At 35.1% G+C, this 26,331-nt stretch overlaps 1 protein-coding gene across 4 annotated transcripts in view; it reads right to left on the bottom strand.

The window, feature by feature from the left end:
- LOC127834282 (ras-related C3 botulinum toxin substrate 2-like) overlaps window positions 1–2,527 on the bottom strand; it is a 31,311-nt gene extending 28,784 nt beyond the window's left edge. For 3 of the 4 annotated variants that reach the window (XR_008027861.1, XR_008027862.1, XM_052359993.1), the window contains exon 1: window positions 2,405–2,527. The gene's annotated coding sequence lies outside the window, so the exon portion shown is untranslated. The remainder of the gene's footprint in view (window positions 1–2,404) is intronic. The other variant, XM_052359994.1, reaches the window with a different exon arrangement.
- Between the last annotated feature and the right edge of the window lie 23,804 nt (window positions 2,528–26,331).

The following is a 26,331-nucleotide window of genomic DNA, read 5'->3' as shown; positions in this document are numbered from 1 at the left end:
GACAATGGCAATAAGAAGTTTTCAATGTAAGCATAGGTAAAAAAATATATGGCTGTGTCTGATTCTAAAAATATTACAAATATTTCCCCAAATATTTAGTAAAATAAAGTTAACTCATAAAAAATCAGTGTTCCTTTAGCAATAGTCAAAATTTCAACGCTAGATGTGGTATGGTAACAATAACATAGATTTAACGAGATACAAAATGATTGTTTTGTTTTTTTGTGCAACAATATACTCCATGTTAATTTCCCGCCTATCTATGTGAACATTACGAGCGAACCGTACGCAAGACTGGCTTCGCGCAGCATTGGAAGAACGATGTATTTATGAGAACCACGATGTGCTTCCGAAATATTTGTTGATTTCGAGTGTTTATGGGCTTTATAGAATGGTCAAGCTTAAGGCATGAACCAGAACTGCAGAAACTCAGACACAAGCACATCTTAACAACTGTAGTGCGTTGGATACAGCATAAACAATTTGTTTTTACTGACAACAGACATAGCAGTCAAAGCGTGTTTTCATAAGGCTCACTTATAAGGCTTTCTAGTTGCAATTTCTGGTGCATACTATGTGTTATATTATAAATCAGTTTTCCATATCACCGCATGTGTATTCTTCATTCTATGGCTGTTTATTAAGGACGTCAAACATAAATTAAATCGGGAAAAAATTAAGTATTTCAAAACGACAATCCCAAAAAATGTACCTGTTTTGCTCATGAAATAAAATGTGCATATGGTTTGAATGCCAAACTGAAAATCATTTACCTTGCAAATATGTGATCAATTTATAATTGGGTAAACATATAGCTTGACAATATGCCATAGAACTGCTATACTTTGCTCAACAAGCACTTAGAATATTTCATGATGGCCGACATGTGAAACATTTCGTTGACTTGTAAGATTTTCGGAAAGTAGCGAAGATTTTTTGTCAGTTATCGCTCATGTCAGTGCCATCCGCTAGCCAATCAGGAAAACTAAATAAAACATCGGGCAAAATTGATACCGAGCACAAATTTCCGGAAAGACGATGAAGCTTTAACAAATATATTAATTTCATGCTCAATTGATCGCGCTTTCAAATGAATTTCCCCCTACCCCCAGCAAAAAAGCTGATTTACATTGATCTCAAAATCGGGCGGCTGAAATCCGGATTTCCGGAATAATCTGGATAATTGACACCCTTGCGCATGATTGGTCACTGATTGAATAAACATTGATAATTCAATCAGTGACTAATCAAGTATATCAATAGAGGTGTTAAAAGTAGCAGATTAATCCCCCCAGTATGAAATATACAGGGAGGAGAAAAGACTAGGGTATTAGGTGGAGAAAAGACTAGGGGGAGAAATGTTCTAAGGGGAGAAAAGACCAGTGTGAGAAATGACTGTACACCCACAGTCCCACTCAAATTGATATCGTTCAGTGATTTTTTTTGCTCAAATTTACAGCCGATTTTCGGCTGCTTCCCAATCGCAAAAAAACACGTTTTTTCCCAAAAATCTGACCAAAATTTCCCAAAAAAAGCCCAACTTCCAAAAAAAACAAAAAAACATAGAAAACTCTAGAAAACTCCCTGAACATGCACTTAAAAACAATATCACTTCTGTTACTTATAATCCTATTTATAATGCTTAATTTTTCCCAATTTCATGATTTATCGCGCTATTTTTCCCAATTTCACGGTTTATCGCGCTAATTTTTCCCAATTCAAAAGGCACAGGCTGTAACAAATTAAAGCAAAAAAAATCACTGTCGTTGGTAACAGGTATTGTGCTTGTTACGATTTTTAGGCTGATTTAATTTGATTTTATAGACAAACTTGATGCTTATTCTTTTTAGATTGAATTAGGTTTTATCAGGAAGAACTCTAATCTGTATGTACATATATGTACCCATAATTTTAAGCTCAGAGCATTCAAGAACTAATAATGCTTGTTACCAATGGATTTTAAATCAAGAGCCTGGAACTTCTTTCTTTTGTATAGTCATTTCATGTATTATATAAAATTATATAAAGATACAAAATACTAAAACCAGACTTATTTTGAATTTTAATTTATTTGAACACACATGTCTGTACTCCTAATCTGAGGAATCAGGATTCATCGATGACCGATTGGTGAACTTACATAAATGTATAAATCAGGGTCATTTTATGGAGATACGTATCAGGAAGGAAAAAAATATAATATCTTCACGCAATATACCGTGAGTCACCCTGCAGTCTTAGCAAGAACTGTCAGTTATCACGTTTATCGAGACGCTTAGGATTCAACCTTTCTCGCAGCATCACTGGCATCAGCAGCCATTTTTGAGACGACTCGTTGTTTGATCTATAAATAAACATTTCAGCTTTACAGTGATGATAGGCTATTCGAAAGACAAACGCTTACCCTCACGTGCCCCGAAAAGGTTTCATTTTTTCGTAAAATCCATTTATGGAAACGTTTGAAGAGTCATTGTTTTGTGTCAATCAACGTTCACATTTCACTAATTGATGATTCTAAAAATAGCACCCAATGAAAGATGAAAACAAAACCGGAAGTAAGCGTTTGGCTAGACAAGGGTTAGTGCCCACGTTATTTTTTTTAAATTATGATTACAAAGCACTAACACTTTCTTTGAGTGTCTATATATGGATTGTATGTACATATAACATGATGATTCTGTTTTAACAGGTAATTACATGAACATCGAGCAGTATATGGTACGTAGATTCCCCCGAGTGACAATCAGTAGTAGAATAAAAACAATGTTAATATTAGAAGAATCCCATTCAGTTGCGGATCTACGATTGTTGGCTGTGGGTGGGGGAAGTTGCTCCACAAATAATGATCATTCATATATTTTCCTCCACATTTTCCTATAGTCAAAATTACGACAAAACTATTGAAACGGTACTGACCCATTGTACTGTCATGTTGATTCTTAATCAATCTCAAACGGGAAGCGGACAACGATCGAGCAAGGCCTATTATTGTAATGCGCATGTGGGGGGGGGGGGGTAGGGTTAGCCTTAACCCTAACCTTATCCCTAATTAACCCGACCCCTAACTCTAACCCTAACCATAACCCAGGATTATTTCCCCTATACCAGGCCTCGCTCGATGTCGTTGTCCGCTTCTCATCTCAAACATGCGTTAGCCCTTTCCACACTAACCGACGTCAAAAACGGATCATATACTTTATAGTTTATACTAATTGTATTTTGATTTGACCTTAACGCTGTCGTTTACTATGCGCCCGAAGACACATTTGAAAATAAGTGAAGTTCGGGATTCCGTTGCGACGATCTGGGATCATCCAAAGTCTGATCGGAAGGCTTATGCAGCAATATGGAACATTCGTTGCCTGCACGGAACCATCGAAAACTTCGGGATCCAATTTTGAAAGTTTCCAATTATCAAAATTTTAACATCGAATTTAAATCGGTTTCAGATAGGTTGTCTGGCAAGTCATCTTCAACCATTTGAAAAGTTCTGGAATCAATTGATGTTGACTAGGCCCCATCGACAAATCTTCATCCATGCTTTCTCCAATACAAACATATATTGCACATCAGGATGCGAATCGAAATGACAGAATAAAGCTCCTCAACGATTTCCAAGGAGAATTTTAATTATCAAGAATTTAATACACTGTAATCCATCACCGTCTGCAATACTAAAAAATGTTTTATCCACGCAGAGCGGACCATAACTTGTCTCAAGCATCTTCAAGGAGCTGTTCTTCTTCATCATGCATGACCCACTCAATTTGGATGAAACATTTAAAAGCACAAACAGTTACTATAGCAGCGGATTTCGGAACGTCACGAACATCTTAAAACCGTCTCGTATGTAACATTTAGCAGTGGACGTTTACTATTTTTCGTATTTGGAAATCTTTTTTTTCCGATTGCAATTCGACACTTTAGGTTTTAGGCTTTTTGAATGTCTTTAATGTTATAAGTAAATACCGGTAATGTTTGTGTTTTTAGTTATATTAAAGGGGCCTTTTCACAGATTTTGGCATGTTTTGGAGTTTGTCATTAAATACTTTATGTTGATAAATGTTAACATTGGATATAAAAAGCTCCAGTAAAATATCAAGAATAAAATTTTAAAATAAGAAGAAAAAAGGTAACCCTTAGCAGGGCTCGAACCACTGATCCCTTGAGTTCTGGAGTAAAAAGTCTCCCACATAGACCACTCGGCCATCCTTTCGGACAACGCTAGATATATTGTATACCTCATATAAGCAATCCTCGTAGTTTCACAAAATATAGCGACAACAACAGAACTCTCCAAATTATTAATTCGTTTCGCATTGCAACGCTTTATAATTTTAAATCGTCAAAAGATGCATACTGTATAATGGCTATATTAGAACATGGTAAATGTTCGGTATTACTGTTTCCTCACAAATATCATAACTGAAACGAAAATTCGCGAATCTGAACTAGCTTTTTGAATTTTGTCAATTTACCCAAACGTGAAAAGGCCCCTTTAATTTTGTATTTTTAATAATGTGTATATTTGACTTTTGTACATATAAACGGAGTATCTTATCCTATATATTAATCCATGTTTACAGCGGGTGACACAAGCTCACCTATAAAGTCTACTGAATATAATAAGTCTTTTAACTGATACCTGTATACTTTTTGACGATGCTGCGAAACATCGTCTAAGTTATCATATCATGAAAAAATTCTTCACAATGGCAACCTATGTAAAAGACCGAGCCAGTCCGATTGAGATAGCTCGATTTTTCTAATCGGCATACCTCGCTGATTATCATTGATAAAGGTATAGGAAGCTCAGCTATAAAAAGGACAGCATATTCTGGGAAAAGATTTAATAATAGTTTGAAAACGTTAATTTTAAAGCAGTTATATTCAATCCATTATATGTTTATAGATCAATGAAACAACTAAGCATTTTATGTATTGAATTAACATTTGTCGTGATTCAGTAAATAAATTGCGAATTAAAACGTGTATAATTAACTTTCAACGCGATCATGACTGTAAAGAAAACGAATTATTTCGAACCTGTCATTTGTAAACGTTGTAGCGACTATGGTATATAAACAGCATAATAGCCGAAACATATCTGTGATACTCGCTCTTCTGCGTGCTTTCTCATTTTGCATATTTTATAAACTTTTCAAACATAAATTACAGAGCCACATCAGTGCAAATACTATGTTTGACAATTCATTCGTTTGTTGGATATTGTTTGCTGTTTTTAACACATATTAGGTCATATCGCGGAGATTTAGTTTACCTTGCCATGTGTTCATAGGCGAACTCACGTATTCAAGTGCTCTTACGACTATGTGCTCATACCCACTTTCGATCGGGAATCATCATGAAATTATTGCCGTACTTAACGAACAAACATGCCTAAGCTTATTGAATAAGAGAAAAAGAACAATAATCAAAAGAGAAAAAGTATATGTTCATGCACATGGGATTGTGAATTCACGCCCGTACACATAGCATCATTAACTTAGAAAGGAAACAACGAAATATAAAGTTTGGTATAAAATATACATGTGAAATTAAAGAGCATGGTGTAATTAAAGAGCAAGTTTTGAATTTATATGCCGAAACGTAATGTTATAACCCACACACGTTTTACTGTAACAGACAGTTTTTTAAGATAAGTGGTACAGAAAATACACGTCGAAATCCTTTTAAAAGATATTTCTTGTTATATTTGATCGAGAATGTAACCCGCCTCCCAGTTTCGCTGAAAGGATCAAGTTCCCCACGGGAACTACTTCCCCGTACTCTTGTTTTCGTACCCTACATTTTTCGTACCCATTTTTTTTCGTACCCAAATTTTTGCTCGTAACCATTTTTTTTCGTACCCAATTTTTTTCCTACCCAAATTTGTTTCGTTACCAAATCTATTTACGTACTTAATTTTTTTTTGCATAATTGTTGTACCAAAAATTTTCGTACCCATTTTTTTCCTACCCAAAATTTTTGTACCCACATACACAATTGTGGTGAAGTAGATAAACTTAAATAGATGCTTTTATATCAATCCTGTTCAAAAGCATCGTCACACCAGTACTGTCAGTACTTTGATTTTTGTACCCTTTTCCATTTTTTCGGTGTCATACATCAACTGTTAACATATTAAGACAACCATTTTGGTAAAAAATATGTTTTAACAAAATTGTCCAAATTGACATTAGTGAACACATGTTATCTTCTGAATTTTAAAAGTAGTGAAACTGCGATTTTGCAAAATTTTCAGGACAAGCAATGCAATTATAAAATATAAAACATTTTTCAGTATTCCAATTTTCTGATTAGCAGTATAACTATAATACACTTTGAAAACAAACAAACACAAATACACATTCAAAACTCATAATTGAGATGTTTTTTTTAAACAAATAATTCATAAGAATAGTTTCATCGCTGAAATGGTTTAAATGCGCAATATTACCTGAGTGCTCTTAATGCATATCCGAAACTATGTACTCCCGAAAAATTAAAAAAAAGAGTTAGTTACACTAGTAAGTTATTACACTCCGAGGACCATTTATCCCACCAGCCCCGCTAGATTTAGGACTGGTTTATTCGTTTCATGTATAATAATATATAGCTCAAAGACATAGATGAAAATTTTATCGCTCATGCCAAAGCAGTAGATTGTAGAGACCCCATAACCCCCTGCAGATACCGCGTGGCTATGGAGGTAATGCTATTTTGATGAAAAAGAACTGGGACCTAAAGACTGATCTCCCAGATGATGGCAGTGATAGAATAGTCGTCATGGAGATAGACGCTAATACAGATATCGGCATAATCATTGTATACCTACCCTGTCGTGGAAATAACACTAAAGATAATTTCTGTGAGGTCATCTTAGAAATTGAGGAGCTGCTGAAGAAATACAGCGACACCCATGCACTCTTCATCTGTGGAGACTTCAACTCCTCGTTGTCTAGGCAACCTCCCAACGACAGAGACCAAATTCTCAGAGATCTGGTAAAGAACCATAACCTCCACACTGACCAGGATGGAGAGCCCACCTTCTTCCACGCAAGCGGCGAGCAATCTGCCGAGATAGATTACATCTTAAAAAACACGTTGGCACGCGATATCTCCTCCACTGTAGTTACTGCTGGACAACAACACTCCAATGTATCAAAACACACTCCTGTCTCAACTGAAATAATGATCACCTTCCACGATAAACAAAACGACCTTATGACATGTCCTAAACCAAACTGGAGCAAGTGTAACAAATTTATAGAGCCTCCCTAAGGCAATTGACCAAGCCTACAGGCTGCCAGGCAATATGCATCCCCGAGAGGGATATTGAGCAACTTAAGGTAGCCCTCACACAAGCCACAGTCGCAAGTATACCCAGATTCAACCCTGCTGCTGCGAAGAAGAAGAGGCCTCCTAAAGCTAGAGGACCAGACATCCAAGCTGCAGCAAGAATCAGTAAGCATGCATGGTGGGTGTGGATGTGTGACGGAGCGCCACGAGGTGATCACCCAACAGCCGTAGAGATGAAAAAGCCAAGCGAAATCTTCGTAAAGCCCAAAGGAAATTCCATGCCAAGAAGAGGTGTAGTGACCTGGAAGGCTTCATGAATGCTACTGATGACACCACCTTCTATAAACTAGTCCGCCAGCAAAGATCCACAAGTAGGCCTCTTACCAGTTGCCTCCTGCATGAAGGAAAAAAACTAACATCCCCTGAGGAAATTTCTGATGGGTGGGCTAAACACTTTGAGACGTTGGCAACACCAATAAACGATCAAAGATATGACAACTCTTATCTAAAACAAGCAACCGAAGACCTGAACCACCTACAAATAGCCTTCCAGACAAGAGGCATTACAATAGAAGATACGGATGTCCCCGAAGTTGAGGGTGCCGTCGCAAAACTGAACAACAGCAAGGCAGCCGACTCCATGGGCTTAACCGCCGAACATCTCAAGTAAGGTGGAACAGCGATCTACCCTGTGCTGGTGAGGATAATCAACACAATTTTTAAGCAAAATCAGATCCCAGATAGTCTGGAAAAGGTGTAATCACCCCGGTACACAAAAAAGGGAGTCTGCAAAACCCTGATAACTACAGAGGGATTACCATGACGTCCATTCTGCTCAAGGTTGTGGAACATATCATTAAGGCTAGACACAGGCCAGTTCTCATGTAGACCCAGTCTCGCCTACAATCGGGATTCACGCGCGGCACTTCCTCCATCAAATCAGCGTTCCTAGTGTCGGAATGTCAACTCGAAGCTAAATCCAAGAAACCAGCTAAACCTTATAACACTGGGCACACGGAAAGCCTTTGACGTTGTTAACCATAATATCCTATTGCGCAACCTGATATTTTAGATGGAATCGATCCAGCTGAATGGTTACTTCTTTGCAATATCTACTCAAACACAAGTTCATGTGTGAAGTGGCAGGGCCTATTATCCGGGCAATTTGACATATGTCAAGGTGTGCGTCAGGGGTGTCCTCTCCACTGAACACTACAAGAGATTCAATAACCCTCTACTCCTCAACCTAGAAGAGAGATTTAGGGGAGCAAGAATTGGCCTAATCGACATACCACATACTACTTGTGCGGACGACTTGGCGTTATTGTCCCACTCCGACTGACTCGGACTAGGAGATGAATCTCATGCTCAGTCGAAGACACAGGTATGACATCAACCCATCAAAAAGCAGCTGCATCAGGGTTAACCCTAAAAGCCCCAACCCATGTCCCGACTTTATACTTGAAGGCTCTCGCATCCCACTAGACACGTCCACTACTCATCTTGGAGTATACAGAAATACCAAGTGCAAAGTGAACACGAAAGATAAAATAGAGCTAGGAAGGCGCACAGCCTACTCGCTCATGGGGACAGGCTTCAATGGCAAGAACGGACTGAAACAATATGTAAAAGCCCGCCTCTGGTCCACATTCGTAGTACCTAGAATGTTATACGCCCTGGATGTCCTACCCTACAGTCAGGCCGATCTGAAACCCCTAGAAGCATTCCAGTTGAAAACCTTAAAACAAGTGCAACATCTAGCAGACAGGACTTCTAACGTTGCTGCCCTGGCTCTGTTAGGTATCCTGCCTATTCGAGCTCAATTACACAAACACACACTTAATATGTACTACAGTATAATCCAGACACCTGGGACAGTTGGATACAAGGTGGCCGAGAGACAGCTGGCCATGAAATTGCCAACAGATCATAGTTTCTTCTCCAGTATCCGCAGACTGCTCCATACCTATAATCTACCGACAGCGTACCAACTCTTAGAGAGCCCGCCTAGCAAAGAGATGTGGAAAGCCAAACTTAACAGTGCGGTGGACCGGCATACCGTTGCGACCTGGCAGGAAGATATCCAAGAAAAACCTTCCTTAAGGTACATCAATACAGATGCCCTCTCTGTCGGGAAAACCCACAACATGTACACCTATGTGAGGCCTAACAGAATTGACATCCTAAGAGCAGAAACCAAAGCAAAGCTGTTGACAGGAACCTACCCGGTACACCCTACAAGCTAACAGAGCAGTTTTCAATCAATACGCTGTAAATCCAACTTGCACACTTTGCCACACAGAACCTGAATGCAGGGTGCACTTTATAGCTAAGTGCCCCACGTCTAATGCCTTGAGAAAAAAATACAGAGCCCGTCTCCACGAGTGCTTGCGCCTACACGGAAGAGAAGAACCGCTGGGGCTAGTGAACAACGCAGATAGTTTCACTCAACTGACCCTTTACTGCACACACCCTAGTGTCAACAAAGGACACCTTCCCTCAGAGGAGGAGATAAAATCCATAGACCTGCTGTCCAGAGAGTACATCTGGAGTATCCATCTACTTCGGTGTCGTGATCTAGCAAATGGGTCATGATATCACATTAAGGGTAATGCTAACGCATATCTGTCGCTACCCGCGATCTTATATTTTAATGTATTTGCTTTTAACTCTTGTTTTTTTTTACCTCATATGCGTTAGCTACTACAATGCTTTTAAGCAAAGATTGTCTTATACAATAGACCGCCCTTTACGGTGGCACACTAGTCGACAAACTCTGTATATATCCATTTTATTGAGCCAATCGATCGTTCCGTATTATCCTTAAAGTCGGTGTACCGGACTTATTTTACATTTTATCGTGATGGACACTTTTGAACAACCGGCTACCTGCTATAATGTACAAAGGCATGTTTCTATCGCGTACGTATATAATTCTGTGATTGTGAGGATTCGTTCATTCTGTGCAACACTACCAGAGGCCGCCAACCTCTAACTACCAAGGGCAGAACTTCACAGCTCTACACCTTGGGTACTCCGACAAGTCAACGGGGAAATCTTACAACACCACCAACAACAACTATGCCTCACACATTTTAGGTGTGTGGGGGATGGGGAAGGGCGGGGGCAAGCGACATTATCAAGAAAAAAATAAAAATGTTAATTAAATCTGGTTGGTGGGCACTGTAGCCGTATGTATCAGTATGTGGGAGTAGCGAACGACAACTCTGCTAAATTGATTCTAATAATCTTTACTCGACCCCTGTGCAATATTATCAAACTTTCGAGCGTCTTGAAACAGGGTGAAACAAGCGTCTGCAAAACTGACACAATGATCACAAGGTAAGGATTTTAATTAGAACACTTTCACTTGCAAAACTGTATTTTGTCATGACATCACATAATTTCGGTGAATTTGTTTTAATTAAAAGTTTCGTAGAGCAATTGTTATAATATTTAACTTGAAACGGTAAACGTGTGATGGTGTGGCATTCTTAAAATTTATTTTATACCACCGTAGACTAAGGCCTAAAAATTTAAAAAAAAAACATGTTTGTTTCACGTTACGGGCTCAAAAAAATGAGGGTCGGTAGGTAGGTTTTTTTTTTTACTGTAGGATCTGATATTAACTGGTGGCAACCGTGTAAATCAGATATGCCTCAATAACCGCATGTCACTGTCATTAATAATTCAATATAATTTCAGGGGTTAATGGCAGTTTTATGGCTTTGTTTTAGGTTACCTACATGTACCACATTAATTGGTCCAAACAGTGTACTTCTCTGTGATAAAACAATGGAAAGTTAAGTAAGAGACTAATGATAGCCAACGGATGTTATCCTCTTGGAAATAGTGCTTTTAATGCATAATATTATCAAAACATTTTTTTCGTATGCTGTCAAGAGTGGTTAATAATTAATATGATCGTAATTATTTGCACATTAACATTTAAGCGATGCCAAAAAACAATCATACCGATGACATATTGACCCTTTAAGGCGTAAATATGGGGGATTTCGGTACTTCGCAGGCATACTTAATATTAGCAGGGATTTCGGGGGATTTCGGTAATTAGGGGGATTTCGGTTTTACCCACCGGTTAACAGTGCAGCGATTTTCCTCCTTCTTTATAAAGTACCGGTAAACGGTACTTTCCCAATCGAGCGAAAATTCCCAAATTCCCAATCGGCATCTGACAAATCCCAATCGGCGTCCGATTTTTTTCTCAAAACAATCGAAAGTTTCGTAACAAAACCCAACTTTCGGCGAGTGAACAAAGAAAATCGTATAGTTGTGTGTAACCACGCACTCGATTAATTTCGGGTTTTATTATTCAGCGCGTTCAATCAATAGAGTCGGTACTGTTTCCGGTTCTTTTGTCAGGCAGCCAGCAAACTGTTTTACGTCGGTTTGTAACCTTATCGTAGTTTGAAATGAGTCATAATAGCAAATATTATGCAAAAAAACTAAAAAAGAGTCATCAGGCATGTGGATCCCGTTTACTGACGCAGTTTGGTTTCAAGATTTCAAACAATCTTTGCAAGACCAATCGGAACCGTCTATCACAGGACACATAATCATTGACAGCATTAATGATGCTGTGCAGAGAGGGATGCCAGCAACTGAGTGATGATCAAACATCAAAGATTGTTGAAATTTTCAATAAAATGAAAGAGAAAGACATTGCTTTATAAGAGATTAAAACAACTAGTAATTGATTTCGTGTGTTCTTTATAATACTTTGTTATTTATAATATATAATAAGACCCAAACTTCACGACGCGATTTTCCCAATTTTGAGGTTTTCACGACTCAATTTTTCCCAATTGGACCGGTACGGGTACTTTTCCCAATTTGACAAGGAAAATCGCTGCAGTGATGTAAATAAACTGACTGTAAACAAAATTTACTTGGAGGACACTGTTTTTTGAGCTCAAAACATGTTGTATTGCTAATTTTTAATGGTAATGTCCAGTAGCATATATATATTATTTTTTGATAACATTTATAAATAAAATATGCAAAAAATATTTAAAAATCGGTAATAATTACGGATGGTCACCTTTTATGAGCCTTTAATCAGTCAATGTGTGGCACAAACAAATCATTTAAAGGAGGAGATGTTACTTGGCCTTCATAAAATTAATTTGCGAAATTAATATTCCCTGGGTGAACAAATCACCCACTTGGCCCACTTGCGAGACCCCTGTTATAGTGATGAGAACATTTGTTTGACACCTATTTTCCAATATTTAATTTAATTTTCACAGAGACCTTTTAAAGGGACTTTTTTGCAGGTTTTGGCGTGTATTGAAGTTATGCATTACATGCTTAAAATTGATAAATGTAAACATTGGAACTATATTATATAGCTCCATTAAAAAACAAGAATAAAAACCCAATGACCATTGGAGTAAAAGTCTGGCAATTGGCCATCCATGCTCATTCAGTTATTGATGTATTTTATTCTTTATATAAGCAATTATCGCAGTGTCACAAAATATAACTATATTAAATAACAGAACTCTCTCATTTATTCAATTGTTTTGCATTTGTAACGCTTTATAATTTTATTTTTTTTTATTTTGAAAAGATGCATATAATACAAATTTAAGAGCATGGTTAATGTTCAGTATTAATGTTTCCTTGCCAATATCATACCTGCAGCGAAAATGTGAGAATCTGAAACAATTTTGTCAATTTTTCAAAACGTGAAAAGGTCCCTTTAAGTGCATTTGTGCCTTTGTGCAACACACTGTGAGGCTGTAGCATTTTTAGGGAACAAAAATGAGAACAAAGGTGTGTTATCACTAGTACTTTAATCTCAGTGTTTAGATTAGAAAACGTTAAGTTATCAAGATACCCTTTTCACATTCCAGATAAGTTCTGTAGGAGCTGCTTCCCTTATTAAAACCAATCAAGAACAAGGCTGACTTTTTATGGCCCCCCCCCCCTTTGAAGAGTATATTGTTTTGCACATGTCAGTCGGTTGGTCGGTCCGTCCACCAGATGGTTTCCGGATGATAACTCAAGAACGCTTAGGCCTAGGATAATTAAACTTCATAGGTACTTTGATCATGACTGGCAGATGACCCCTATTGATTTTTAGGTCACTAAGTCAAAGGTCAAGGTCACAGTGACTCGAAATAGTAAAATGATTTCCGGATGATAACTCAAGAATGCTTAGGCCTAGGATCATGAAACTTCATAGGTACATTGATCATGATTTGCAGATGACCCCTGTTGATTTTCAGGTCACTAGGTAAAAGGTCACGGTCACTGTGACTCTAAATAGTAAAATAGTTTCAGGATGACAACTCAAGAATGCTTACACCTTGCATCATGAAACTTCATAGGTGCATTGATCATGAATGGCAGATGACCCCTATTGATTTTCAGGTCACTAGGTCAAAGGTCAAGGTCACAGTGACTCGAAAAAGTAAAATGGTTTGCATATGATGACTCAAGAATGCTTTTTTTTTTTTTTTTTTTATTCAATATAATACATACAATGTATACATGAATATATACAACATAGTGATTGTACAAAGCAATAAAGTTCAGACATGTTATACAAGATATGCTAATATGTATTTTTTTTTAAAGAGAAAAGAAAAAAATAATGGAAGAATTGTTATGAAAAATGATGAGTTGTATAAAGTCGGAAGAAAGCATACTGGACTTGTGTGTTTCGTTGTATATTCAAAATGATCTTATAGGATTGAAAAAAAAAACATACAAAAATATTTTAGAAAGATAAACTTACATTAGAGTGAAATGTATATAAGTGGACAAACATCATGAGAATTTAATCCGATTCCATTTTTGTTCAAAGTTTTGTAATGTGTCATTACTGAGGGCTATTTCTTTCTCAATCTGGACTTTAAGTTTGAGACTATGGATAAAACAATTAAAATTTGGTACTTGTTTTTTGAACTTCATGTTAAAGATGAACAATTTCATCATTATAAGAATAAAATTCACAATATTATTACAATCTTTTGATTTCAATGAGTAAATTCCGAAACTTACATTTAAGAAAGATAGTTTAACGTTTAGTTGCTGTTGTTCAAGAAAAGATGTTAATTGATTCCAAATAGGCTGGATGTGTTTGCACTCCCAAAACAGGTGTTCTATAGTTTCGATGTTTTCACTGCAGAAGTCACACAGATTTGAATTAGATAATTTGCATTTAAAGAGATATTTATTTGTAGCTATAATTCTATGAATGTATTTATATTGAAAATTTCTCAGAGTGCTTTCAATAGTTGCTTTATATGGCATGGTAAATATGTGTTTCCAATTAAGTTCATGTACTCCGAAAAGGACTTGCCATTTATTTTGGGTTTTTGAGTTTTCTGTAGGGTTTTTAATTTGTAGTGTGTAAAATATTTTATTTGTTTTGTTTTTTCTTCCAAGTATATTTTCTACGAATGTTGTTTGAGTACATGGTGTATTATTTGTATTGATTTCAGATTTAATATGTATGGGTAAGCTTTTGATTAATGTGTAGTACTTCAAAAAATTATTTGAAGGTATTCCGTATATGTAGCATATATCATTAAAAGAGTAGAAATCCTTAATTCTGTAGTCATATAATTGGTCGACATATTTAATGCTTCGTTCAAACCAATCTTTATAGAAAAACGTCTTATTGTTTGAAGTTATGTCTTTATTGTTCCATAGAATAGTTTTGCTGCTTGTTTGGGTTTCTAGGTTATGAGTGACATCACTCCATGCTGATAGAACATCAGACAGAAATATGTTTTCGTTTGCAATTTCATGTAAGATAGTATTGCTGATGTTACATTCAAAGAGTAAGGAGTCACCATATTTTTTTAGAATTTTCTGATAGAATAATTTCCATTTACTTGTATTGGCATTATCTAGGTATCTTTTAACCCAGCTGCATTTGATTGCATTCAAGAATGAGTCAATGTTCGTTAATTGGATACCTCCATTTTCTACAGATTGAATTAACTGAGTTCGTTTTATTTTATCAGGCTTACCGTCCCATATGAAATTAAATATTGCTGATTTTATATCGTTAATAATATCATTTGGTGGATTTGGGAGGACTGTTAATACATAAATTAATTTAGGAAGTGCAAACGTTTTCAATACTGTGTTTTTTCCGATAAGTGTAAGTTTACGGTGATGCCATGATTTTAAGCAGTTTTTAAAATTCTGTAATTTAGGTAGTATGTTTTTAAGAACTGTATCTTTTTCATTATTTGTGAAAGTAATTCCTAACGTTGTGGCTTCATCGGATGTCCAATTAAATTTCATTTCTTTTTTATATTGGACATTATTTTGTTTTAATTTACCTACTCGTAGCACAGTACATTTACTTTTGTTTAGTTTCAGACCCGATGTCATTCCGTAAAGGGTTAGCGATTCTATTAGGTCATGGAAAGAATCGTAAGTGTCGTTTAAAAAATAAGTTGCATCGTCAGCAAATAGGGACTGTTTGATTTCTTCGTCAGGTTCTAGTGATATGCCTTTTATGTGTTTATTTGATTGGATGTGATGTGATAGATACTCGATGCAGATAATAAATAGCGATGATGAGAGTGGACATCCTTGTCGAACCCCTCGTTCGATGTTAAAACTGTTTGAAAAGAAGCCATTGTTAATGATTAAACTGTTAATATCGGTATAAAATAGTTTGACCCATTGAATGAGACTTTCACCAAAGTTCATATTTTCTAAGCAAGAGAACATAAATGAATGATCAAGCGAATCGAATGCCTTTTCGAAGTCTGCAAAGAAAATTAGACCAGGATTATTTGAATTGTTGAAATAATTTATGCATTCTTGGATAAGACGAACGTTTTCACCAATGTAACGTCCTTTTATGAAACCAGATTGAGATCTTGAAATGATTGCTGGTAATATTTTTTTTATTCTGTTTGCTATACTTTTAGTTGCAATTTTATAATCATTGTTTAGTAAACTAATCGGGCGCCAGTTTGATAAGGATTCTAAGTTTTTTCCAGGTTTTGGAATAAGTGATATAATACCTTGTTTTTGTAGCGTAGTTAAGTTTTCGTTGTTAAATGAATAGTTTAGTGAATTAATTAGATGTGTCTTTATATCATTCCAGAATATTTTATAAAATTCGATTGTGATGCCATCAGATCCTGGGCTTTTGTTATTTTGCATATCTTTTAGGGCTAATCCACATTCATATTCATTAAGCAATCCGTCGCACAGTTGTTTTTCCTCTTCGTTTAAAGCGTGATGTGTATTTTTAAAAAGGGTGTTATTTTCAACATTTTTTCGTTTATAGAGGGTTTCGAAAAATAAACGTTGTTCTTCTAGTATTTGAGTCATGTTTGTTATATCTTTGCCATTGACTACTAATTTGTGTACAGTTTTTTGTTCACTTCTACGTTTTTCAATGTTTGCGAAGTATTTTGTATTTTTTTCATTGTGTTCAACATGCTGTGCACGCGCTCTTAGTATTATTCCATTGAGACGTGTATGATAGATTCCATCTAATATTTGTTTTTTTAATGTTATTTCATTTTCAATGTCGGTGGTATCATTTGTGTTTGTTTGATGCAATTGTTTTTCAAGTGTTTCAATGGTTTTGATGGTTTCAGTTTCAAGTTTGTGTGTTTCTTTTTGTTTAAATGATGTGTATCTAATTGTTGTGTTACGTATATTTCCTTTAATTACTTCCCATAAGGTGTTTGGGTTTGCATCTTTATTATTTTGAACTGTATTTAATATTTCCTGTTTTATTTGTGTTTGATATTGTGTATCCAATAAGATGCTGTTGTTAATTTTAAAGTATCCTGGGCCTCTTTCAGGTTGTATATTATGCAGTTTAAGTTCAACTAGAGAGTGATCAGTCAGAAATCCTGGTTTTATGTTACATGTGTCAATAATGTTGCAAAGAGATTCAGATATTAAAAAATAGTCTAGTCTACAAAATATTGTTGGTTTTGTGTTTGAGTGCCAGGTGAATTTGCTTTCCTTTGGGTATACTGTACGCCAGATATCTATCATATTGTAGTTTTCAATTATGTTATTTACAATATTTCTATTTTTAGGATGAGTATAAAGGTTTCCATTCTTTTTATCTAATAATGGGTTCAGGACAGTATTGAAATCACCACCGATTATAATATTTTTATCTTGGTTATTAATTATAAAAGATTGTAATGTTTCGTAAAATGTGGAATCATCTATGTTAGGACCGTAAACGTTGATTAATGTTAGTTGTGTTTCATGTATTTTGATATCTATACATGCTAGTCTGCCAATTATTATTTCGTTAAAATTATCAACTGTGATCCCTATGTTACTTTTTATCAGAAAGGCAATGCCTTGTTTATTAGTATATTGTCCACTGAGGTAGATGTCCCCGTCCCATTCATCTTTTAAGGTTTGTGTTAAAGTATGTGTCAAGTGACTTTCTTGTAGTAGGCATATATTATATTTTTTTTCGTCTAACCATTTGAAGATTTTAATGCGTTTGTCTTTATTGATTAGCCCTTTTACATTCAGAGTGCATAATTTAATCATTTAAAGAAAGGGAGGGTGTGTAAATATTATTGTGTGGATTTGTCCAGTAAGTTTCTATTTTAAAACATGTCCAGTAGGTTTCTCTTATAGGACATAAGATGTCCATACATACATACAAACGTTTAATTGGTATACAGCATACATCAACATCATTTTTAACTCTAAATTTCTGCATTTTAAGATGAAAGCAATTCAGCAAATTAAGTACAAAAAAAAAAAAAAGAAACATGAACAAAAAAACAAACAAAGGGATAGCAAGGTAAAACAAATGATCGTGATTACAAGCAAACAAATCAGTTTGTTTACATCAAAATACATGATTTTACAACAGGTTTTTTACATATATGTGTTAAAGAAGTGACTTTTACAACATAAATGTTTTGAACGTATTATTGTATATGTAGTGATTCATCTTATCGCATCCAATGCAGAACATATAGTATGATATTGAGAATGAGACAAAAAACACCCGATTCTTACGCATAATGACATTTAAATACTTATAAAGCATAATGTCTTAGATGAAAGCATGTTTTCAAGTTATTTACATATACTTATATATATTTACATCTATATAAATAAATACTGACATATACAATCACTCACAAAAACATTCCCATATACATTTATATCTATATCTCAAATAAATGCATAATTTCTTAGATCAAAAGCAAGTAGATAGCTGCATGGGATATTTTTTGAGTTACATGTGTACCTACATATATATATATATATATATATATATATATATATATATATATATATATATATATATATATATATATATATATATATATATATATATTAACATCTATATGAATACTGACATACATCGTCACATACACACAAAAAAAACATACAAACATACCCATATACAGCTAAATATATATATTCTAAATAAATGCATCTTTAAGTATATATATATTCTAAATAAATGCGTCTTTAAGTATATATATATTCTAAATAAATGCATCTTTAGGTATACATCAAAAATACAATTGTTATTGTGAGAAGAAAGGAACCGCACAAATAAAGCATCATCAATAAATCAAGTATTATTCTATGCAGCTTAAACTTTGTCACTACTACTGTAAAATGAGATTTTGAATGAATTAAAGGGAAGCAAATCTGTAATAAAAAGAACATGCATAAACCGTAGTTGTTTCCCTTGTTTGAACCATGCCAAATCCTTAAAATGCCTATTTCCAGTAACTGTGACCTTCACCTATGACCTTGACCTTTGACCTAGTGACCTCAAAATCAATAGGGGTCATCTGCGAGTCATGATCAATGTACCTATGAAGTTTCACCTATGACCTTGACCTTTGACCTAGTGACCTCAAAATCAATAGGGGTCATCCGCGAGTCATGATCAATGTACATATGAAGTTTCATGATTCTAGCCCCAAGTGTTCTTGAGTTATCATCCGGAAACCACCTGGTTGACGGACGGACCGACCGACCGACCGACATGAGCAAAGCAATATACCCTCTCTTCTTCGAAGGGGGGCATAAAAATAGTATAGATTTTTCATTTTTTTTAAATAATATTCAGTCCCACAGCCACAAATTATACTCATAGTGCGTGCTTAATCATAAAACGTGGCTTACACCGGTAGTTTTAGCAGATTAATTGTTAAAAATAAAAATAGTATGGATATTTCATTTTTTAATAATATTCAGCCGCACAGCCAACAATTTACAGTCATTGTGCATGCTTAATCATAAAGTATGGCTTACACAGGCAGTTGTAGCAGATTAATTGTTTAAATAGAAAGTATAGATATTTCATTTTGTTTAATAATATTTAGCTGCACAGCCAACATTACAGTCATAGTGGCTTAGATATTTCATTTTTTTTAATAATATTCAGCCGCACAGCCAACATTACAGTCATAGTGGCTTACACAGGCAGTTTTAGTAGATTAATTGTTTAAGTAAAAAATAATATACATATTTCATTTTTGATAATATTTAGCCGCACAGCCAACATTACAGTAATAGTGCAAGCTTAATCATAAAACATGGCTTACACAGGCAGTTTTAGCAGATTAATTGTTTAAATAAAAATAGTATAGATTTTTCATTTTTTAATAATATTCAGCCGCACAGCTAACATTACAGTCATTGTGCGTTTTTAATAATAAAAACATGCATTAACAAGCACACAAGTTAAGACAATGACCACTCTGTTTGAAAAACAAATAAGAGTATGATATGAATAGCAATGACATATAAGGATTGACAAATAAACATCAGCGTTTTAACAGAAACATTCAATTAAAGAAAGAATTTATTTGTTTTTATTATTTCAGAAAAGGTTTATACGTTACTTTTTTGCAAATTTGCATATTCTAAACACATGTTGACTTCATTTAAATAAGATAAGGACTATAGTCTCACTAGTGGTTTGTGATGGTTTAAATAATCCAATTTATCAAGGTGAATGACCACATGCTAACAATACTATATGATTTATAGTCTGTTTTACAGTTTGACATTTATATTCCTTTTCATAGACTTTTTAATTACTATTTGTTTACAGGTTCACTTATATCGAATAATGTATCGAGAAGTGCATTTCTGATATATGTAAATCATTTTCTATCGCTCACTAGATAATGTATAGTCTGGTTTGAAGATTGACATATATATGCTGTTTTTACTGTCTCTTTCATTGTTAATTCGTTTACAAAGTATACTTACATAGAATAATGTATCGAGAAGTGCATTTCTGTTATATATCAAGCATCGTTTAAAACAAAAAAATCAACAAACGTTATTAGTTAATTATAGGGTATAGTTACAATAAATAATAGAATATATTTACAAATGTTTTTTGAATTACAGAGAATTGTGTAACATACAGAAGCGTGAACTATTTTATTAGAATCATACCATGTTTTAGTGACATGGGGTCCATACATGGTAGTAATGATGTCTTTAACGTCCACTCACCCCCGTTCTTCTGAAGCGCCTGAATTCTTCAATAACATTGTTCACGTTGTCATAAATGTCAAATTTGATGCGCTCATCAGCAACAGTTTGACCATATACGGAACCGTTAAAGTACCAGGCACTACTTATGTCCGGGTGTAGGTGAAGCCTACTGATAAGCCCCTGGTTGGGCTTAGTGACGTCATCCACCAGTTGGTAGCCATTGTTCTTCATGGGGGTCCTCTTTCGCATAATGGTGGACTTTGCAGAGTTGTTTTTCAGTTTAATAAGGACTGGGCGGGTTTTTCCCCGCTTTGTGGGGATACGATGGATCGCCACTATATCAGTCAGCAGTAGGTCTACCCCTGCATGGGTCTTCAGGGTTGATGTTACTGTTTTTGCTAGTGATTCTTCTGATTCGTCCCTATTTTCTTGAATGTTCAATATCTTAATATTATTCTTCCTGGAGTATTGCTCATTGTAATTTGCTTTTTGATGTGCAAGTTTGCTCAGCTCATATGCTTTATTTACTTGTTCTTGTAGTGATTTATTTTCAGAGGTTGTGGTGTCTTCTATTTTTTGTATTTTTTCTTTTAGGTTTGTATTGTCAAACTCTAGGGAGTCGATTTTTGATTGCATTTCATTAATCTTTGAACTAACTATGTGCTCTATCTTATTGTTCATGTTCTCTTCAATTTTGGCCATAATTGTTGTTATTGTGCTGGTAATTAATTCTTCTATCTCTTCTTTTTTAAGCATACTCTTGAGCTCATCCCTCAAACTGGTAATTCCCTCTGTCATATTTTGCAGCTGTGTTTGGATAGTATGTAGCTCATCCATGCTTGAATTACTTGTCTCACTGTCAGGGCGTGATTTCTTAGTAGCCTGCTTTGTTTGAGGTTTTGTCCCCGTGAAAGTCAATTTTGCCTGGCCTTTTATTGTATTTTCACTCATTGTTAAAGCAACTCTTGTTGAAAGGCAAGATGGAGATAATTGAGATAATTAAGAAGAACAGTTAGTTTTCACCAAGTTTTTATTGTATTGATAATATAGCTTTTATTCAGCTTTTATTCTGCCTCGGCCTATAATCCAGGTAAGCGCAGGTAAACCCAGGTATTCAGGGGTTTTCTCAAAATAATATATTTTGAAAAATTTCAACAGTCGTTCATCTATTGTAAAAAAAAACACAAAAATCCACACCTTCAATCTACTCTTTCCAATCACAATATTTCCAATGTTTCACTTCATCACTTGAAGCACCTAACATTCATGTACATGTTGTACTCAAAAAGTCCATGACTTAGTCACTATAAACATGTATTTTAATGTATTTGTTTCAGAACAATTTATCCACACATCTCTCTGTGATGACCGGATCCGGATTAAGAATCAAGAATGCTTTTGCCTATGATCATAAAACTTCATAGGTACATTGATCATGACTGGCAGAAGACCCCTATTGATTTTCAGGTAATTAGGTCAAAGGTCAAGGTCACAGTGACTCGAAACAGTAAAATGGTTTCCGGATGATAACTCAAGAATGCTTATGCCCAGGATCATGAAACTTCATAGGAACATTGATCATGACTGTCAGATGACCCCTATTAATTTTCAGGTCACTAGATCAAAGGTCAAGGTCTCAGCGACTCAAAACAGTAAAATGATTTCAGGATAATACCTCAAGAATGCTTACGCCTAGGATCATGAAACTTCATAGGTACATTGATAATGACAGGCAGATGACCCCTATTGATTTTCAGGTCACTAGGTCAAAGGTCAAGGTCACAGTGACTCGAAATAGTAAAATGGTTTCCAGATGATAACTCAAGAATGCTTATGCCTAGGATCATGAAACTTCATAGTTACATTGATCATGACTGGCAGATGACCCCTATTGATTTTCAGGTCACTAGGTCAAAGGTAAAGGTCACAGTGACTCAAAACAGTAAAATGTTTTCCGGTCGATAACTCAAGAATGCTTACGCCTAGAATCATGAAACTTCATAGGTACATTGATCATGAATGGCCGATGACCCCTATAAATTTTCAGGTCACTAGGTCAAGGTCACAGTAACTCAAAACAGTAAAATGGTTTCCGGGTGATAACTCAAGAATAATAAGGCCTAAGACCATGAAACTTTATAGCACATTGATCATGACTGGCAGATGAACCCTATTGATTTTCAGGTCACTAGGTTAAAGGTCAAGGTCACAGTGACAAAAAACGTATTCACACAATGCTGCCACTACAACTGACAGTCCATATGGAGCATGTTTTACAAACAGCCCTTGTTTAAAAAGAGCAATATCGAAGCAATAAGTCCAGAATGACTTCCCCTTGAATATGAGAAAATTTTGAAATCCCTCTTTTTATGCAATTAATTCCACAGTTTTCATCTAATTATTTCCAAATTTGCACAGTATCTTTATATCAATGATGACTTGAACCCTATTAAAAATGAGCAGTATTGGAGAAATAAGTACACAATAATCTCCCCTTGAATTTGAGAAATTCTCCTTGTTTGCGCAAGTACACAGTTTCCATCTCATTCTTTCCAAACTTGCACAGTGTTTATAGCAGTAGAGCGATTCAGGCCCTCATGGGCCTCTTGTTTTTTTACCTTTAAAGGTCAATTTTAACACTTTTGAAAACTTTATAATATCAAAGATAAAAGTTTAAAATGCGGAATAAACATATTTGCAATAATTTAGCGTTACGCCTTATGCCATAAATCACCAGGTAAAGCTCCAAATAACGCACCGTTTTCCAAAAGTTTGACTGACTTACCTCCCTTGCTGTGACGTCAGAGCTGTACATCTGCAATATTAACAGGGTTATTTCTGCCAAGACGATCAACTGCATTGCTATTATATCAATACTTTTATGTTAAATTATGGACTTTTCTGACGAATCTGATCATTATGAAGATGAACTGCATGAAATTAGACCGCATATGTTCAGTACACACCATTTAATCGATTTAAAAATCCCTATAAGACATTACTCCTTTTCCAAAAATGGCTGGAAAAAGCCCCAAAATGTTGGTTATTAGATTTTTCATCATCTATTTAAATAATTGTATTCTTTCTTTGTTAATAAATGCAAGTGAAAGAAATCGTATTATTGTTACACATAACTTATAAAAATAATTCTAATCAGTTGCACCCATCGATGTTATTACATCGATGCTCTAACTGTTCATGGTGCATGTTTGGTATAGTTCATAATCTTTTCCACTTAAGCATAGTTAGTGCAAATGTAAAGTTCAATAAAATTTCAGAAGACAGAAAGCACACTTCGGTATTTTTCAGGGTTGAAAGAAAGGACTTTTTTCCAAAGCGTCTTATTAATGGATGACATGAGAAACTTAATATCCAATTTTTTTGCAAAAAAAATGCGCGTGTGATAATCATTAGTGGTAATTTTATTGCCTCTGAATAACCCCCATGTCCCTATCAATCGATCAGTTAATTGGTTTATTGCAGTGTTATGGCTTTGTTAAATACATACCACACTAATCCGTATGTGTACTCTTCCACGATAAAATCGTGGTCAGTTACTGATGATAGCAACTGGCTGTAATCCTCCTGGAAATCATGCTTTTCATGCATTAGATTATCAAAATATTTTTTCGACACGGAAAGCTTTTTAACAAAGTAATATTTAATTCATTACAAATATATTACAAATATAAATGTTTTGTTGAATTCCCCCATCAAGATTACCAATATGTAATCCGAAACTTATTTCTGATTGTTTTATGGTAGCGCGCCGTTTACAAATTCTAGCGTCAAATATGCAGTCGGGATTGTTAGCAGATTTCAACGGAATATGTCTTCTTTCCAAATTTCAACATGTACTTCACACCCATGCACATGACAGTGTTGTTGTCTTTTTAGACACCGATGATAAAAGGAAACCGTGCTCGCACCTAGTTGTAGGCTGACCCGCACCTGGATTATTGATAATTTCGTGTTGTTTATGCCTTTCTCCGTTTGTAGCCACGACAAACCCATAATTGATTTTAATAATTGCATCATATATGTCTACATGTCGAATTTTATATTGAAACATTAGGCTGCGGTAATTTTGATTTGTCTGCATTTTGTTTAATTTCAGACTCCATGCAGTTCTCAGATCATAATCTGTGATTTTTACTCTAACTTGTCTCTAACTTGTTAGTTTCTGACCAGGCGTGGTACTGAAAAATAGCCATCAGGATTGTGTTTTATGGCCCTAACAAGCCCACAGTGGCTTCGATCGGTGGTTTAATCCCTAAATGTAAGATACGCACTTGAACTATTAAATATTATATTTGTCAGTACAAACGTTCTACCAAAAACTGCAGACTGCGTCTTTGTTTTATTGCCCAATCAAGCCCTGAACATCCAATACCCTGTATATTACGACACACAAACTTTAGATAAGCATGGGCCGTCTGTCAAAATAATGTTTTGTATAGATCAGTAAACATATCGAAGTTGCTCACACAGTGAATTCCCGTATATGATCTCGGAAAGAGACTTACTTCAAACATTTAAAATAACGATATTTATTGTCAAAATCATTTCTAAAAACAAATGAGAACCATCAAACATACACCATTCACAGACGACACAAATTATAAATAATTTTGACAATTTAAATACAAACAAATGTTTAAATACAGAAAACACTTGTACATGTTATGATATCTAATATAAATTAATTTGTTTATTGGTCGTTGCAAAATAATATGAATTGTACACGATGATTTTTGTGTGTGCAATCAGTATACAGTACAATACAAATGTATGCAATGCCATGTAATTGTTCAATAATGAACGTACTAAAAGAGTGTTACGATAACGATACAGCGTTTTTAATTTTTATTTTATTCGAAGGAATTGTCAATGGCAAATAATTTGCGAGATACCTCGCGAAAAAAAATGGAGAAATTTTGGGTTTATGAATTTGAGCACGGTTGCGTCAATATTTACCAGAATTTTATGTTATACGGAATTATCATTGTTTTGACAGATCCGATGGTAATTGTATGAAGTATGCAGAGAAGCTGACAAAATGTTAACACAATCGCGCAGAAGTAAATATATAAGCGTATTATATGTATCTGTTTCTAATTTTCGTGAATTAAAAAATTATTCAACCTTTGCTATAGTGTACAATAAATATTTGTAAATATTTTTACTCGGGTAATCGCCAAGTGTAAAGACGCGGCGTGATTCTGCGGATCGATGCCGAGGCAGAAACAGACGCGGCGGTTTTTATTTGTAGAAAACTGTTTGTGTTTGGAAACATGGCAAGCACGACCGATTTTAGTGCACCAAATCTTCAGTTTTTTGTCATTCGGAAACTGGAAAAAAATCACATTATCATTTCCAGAACCTGATTTACAGCCAAAGGCCGCACAGATAACCATTTACCCTATTACCGTGAAAACAATTTTACGAAAATATCAATAAAAACAGAAAAATAAAACCCGAATTCTGAACTATCGCTAATCTTCTAAGCGGACGCGAAAATGCTTCTTCAGCTGTGACGTCACAAAACAGGGT

This window comes from Dreissena polymorpha, chromosome 6, assembly GCF_020536995.1.
Source record: "Dreissena polymorpha isolate Duluth1 chromosome 6, UMN_Dpol_1.0, whole genome shotgun sequence".
Lineage (NCBI taxonomy): Eukaryota > Metazoa > Mollusca > Bivalvia > Myida > Dreissenidae > Dreissena > Dreissena polymorpha.
Note: the sequence above shows the minus strand (reverse complement) of the source record. Positions and strands in the feature narration are given on the sequence as shown.